This window comes from Delphinapterus leucas, chromosome 10 (assembly GCF_059928025.1).
Source record: "Delphinapterus leucas isolate spDelLeu-1000000601 "Yukka" chromosome 10, BTC_Dleu_Yukka2, whole genome shotgun sequence".
Classification (NCBI taxonomy): Eukaryota; Metazoa; Chordata; class Mammalia; order Artiodactyla; family Monodontidae; genus Delphinapterus; species Delphinapterus leucas.
This window is the reverse complement of record NC_143138.1, coordinates 10,450,311-10,453,743: the sequence shown is the minus strand read 5'-3', so window position 1 is coordinate 10,453,743 and position 3,433 is coordinate 10,450,311.

Sequence of the window (3,433 nt, the reverse complement as noted above, 5' to 3'; positions counted from 1 at the left end):
GTTTTACAGATGAGGAAATGAAGGCAGAGAGAGTTGAAATAACTTGCCCGAGAGTACCCAGCTACCAAGTGGTGACTCCAGATTCAAACCCAAGGATTCTGACTCCAAAGAATAGAGACCCTACCCAACTGAGAGCACTTGGTAAGGATCAAGTGAGGCCAAACATGTGAACGTGTTTTGTAAACTGTAAACCCATCCATGCATGGAAACATAATGTAGCCCATGTGTAGTAACTGGAATCCTACGTACACCACCACCCAAACAAGTCCATTTCCCTTAGCTTGCTCCCTAGCAGCCACCCCAGAGCACCAACACAGATGATGCAGCATCCCAGCAAAAGAACATAGTCCTCTGAATGGCTACTGTATAGATTAGAGTAGGTATTAGAGGAATATAGAGGACCTAGTGGAAATAAGTGTTATACCACAGCAGCCCTTCGTATAAATCCCAGGGTGATGGTGACTATTCACATTTTTCTTGGTCTTTCTATAAAAGGATTGGTACTGGCATGGAGCCCACTGTCCAAGCCTTAGATTCATCTAAAAGTTTAGGCCTTAACTAATTCCTTACTGCTTAGTTCTGCACCCTTCTTTCTGTGACACGATCATTAAGTAGGATATTTCACTCTTAATCAACCAAGTCAACCATCTGCAGCACTTTTCAAAAATTTCAGCCGCTTTTCAGGTTTCGCAGGAAGCTGGGCTACCTAAATCCTGACCAGGCCCTTGGGAACGCTCACATCCCTTCCAAATTCTGCTTTATTTGTGTAAAACCTTTCTTGCCTCCTCTCAGCTTTCCATGGAAACCTTGTGTCTCGTCCTCTTCTCAAGCAAAGCAAGACTTCAGATCTCAAGGAGGTGGGAGGAAGAGTAGGCACGCAGGGCACACCATGCTTTCACCCCAAATGTTGGTATATACTATACACACACACACACAACTGCACAAGAGTAGGCACACAGGGCACACCATGCTTTCACCCCAAATGTTGGTATATACTATACACACACACACACAACTGCACAAGAATAGGCACACAGGGCACACCATGCTTTCACCCCAAATGTTGGTATATACTATACACACACACACAACTGCACAAGAATAGGCACACAGGGCACACCATGCTTTCACCCCAAATGTTGGTATATACTATACACACACACACACACACAACTGCACAAGAATAGATACACAGAGCACACCATGCTTTCACCCCAAATGTTGGTATATACTATACACACACACACACACACACACAACTGCACGAGAATAGGCAAATCCACAGAGACAGAAAGGGGACTGATAGTTGCCTGGGGCTGGGGGGTGTGGGAAAATGGAGAGTGAAAGCTAATTCTACTATTTCTACAGGGTTTCTTTTTGGAGTGATGAAAATATTCTAAAAACCAATTTGGGTGATGATTGTACAACCTGGTGAATGTAATGAGAAACACTGAATGGCATATTTTAAATGGGTAAATTGTACATTGAACTCTATCTCAATAAAGCTGTTTTAAAAAAAAAAATGTCCACTCTACACCTCCAGTTTACAGATGAAGCACTGAAGCCTGAGAATTGTACATTCGACTGCACAGGTCACACAGCAGTGACCGGGGACCCAGGCTGGGATCTGAGGGGCCAGCTCCTCCAGTGGCCCCATGACTCCTGACTAGTCTCCCGAGATGATGCTTTGGTAGCTGTTAAATCCTAAATTACTTTTTATTAGGGTTCAGTGAGGACTAAATGACATAACCTAGTGGTCCACCTTATGTTTGCAGCGTTTTATGAGGGGCAGAGTCGACTCCTGATCAGCAAAGGGAGAGAATCAGAACTCGTCCATTTATGAGTTTGTCTCTCCAAAGACACCGTAGGCCCCCCGCCCCGGGGCAGAGTCGGGACTTGCTCCTCTGTCATCCCCAGTGGCCAGCAAGATGCGTGTGGCAGCCAGGGTGGGGCGCGAGGGGACAGAGGCCTCTTCTAGGGAGCGAGTCAGCATGGGGCCAGAAGGGGGCGCTGTAAAAGGCAGCAAAGCCCAGGGGTCAGCCATCCCAGGACCCCCATCTCCCCACTCTGAGTGGACTTTGGTGATTTATCCCTATGCCCCCAACTTGGACTCACCCAGGCCTGGGTAGGCAGGTAACTGCGTTTCACAATTCCCCAGCTGTGGACCGGCTTCTTAGGCTCCGGTTTCCTCCGAGAGATGCCCATCCCCCTCCTCCCCCTCTCCGCCCTCCCCTCCCTCCCCTCCCCTCCCCTCCCCCTCCCCCTCATCCTCCTGTCTCAGGCAGCGGCATCCAGGTGGTCCTGTGAGGGAGGGTGTGAGGACCTCCACGGAGAGCCAGGAGGCTGGGCGTGCTGGTCTGGGCACTGCAGAATCACTTTGAGCTTTAGTTTCTTTGTCCATAAAATAAGGAGGGTGAACCTGGTGCTTTTATTGTCCTTTCCAGACCGTAACTCTGGTTCTAAAGCACTTCAGTCTTGGAATGCGGGCACCCCAGGACCCAGGACTCATGGAACAATAAAATGTAAGTGTTTAAGGAAGAGACCTTCCATTAAAGAGTGCCCATTACGAACACTAAAGGTAACATTGGATAGCAGAAAGGGGAGCCTTTTTCTTCTTTTTTCAACTCTAACTCATTCTCATTTACCGCCAGCATTGCCCTGAATCTCTATCATTCTTTGTTAAAACTTACCGCCTCCAAGAAGGTGCCTGGATCAACTCCACTGCTGTCTGTGTTCCTCCCTGTGGCTTGGTTAGGAACGTGGCCTCCAGAGCCAGGCTGCTGCGGTTTGAATCCTGTGTGACCTTGGGCAAATGACATAAGGGAGTGCCTCAGTTTCCTTCTCAGTAAAAAGGGATAATAACAGAACCTACTTCACAGGGCCATAGTGAGGATTCAATTAGTTTATATATCAATACATAAGCACCCACTACCTAGAAACAATTTGTGTTAGCACAGAATTGAGTGTATTTTCCACATGTTGACATGTTTTATAGTTGCTTCCAAACATCTTTGGAAGAACTATCCTCTAACTGATGTAAAAATTCTGATGGAGGACTTTCTCCTAATTTGAAACAGATTGCTCTGGGAAGCAGCAAGCATTTACCAAAGACTCTGTGTGTGCAGGGCATTATTTTGGCACTGGGAAAGGACACCAGTTAGAGAACAAAGTCCTCCATCAGAATTTTTATCAAGGATGGTCCGCCCTTATTGTCAACTCAGATGTTTGTTGGAGACTTGTCACCTTCTTGTTTGCCTTGTTCCTCTGAAGCCTTGTTTCATATTTTGCCTGAAAATGTCCTGTAGCTGCGCCAGCCTGGTACCTCGGGACTGCTCTGTACTGGGCTTCAGGGTACAGGTTAAAAGTAGCCTGCTCACTTTCTGAGGGGGACCAGAGGAGGCAGGAATACAGTGGGAGTGGACGGGGTGGTGGG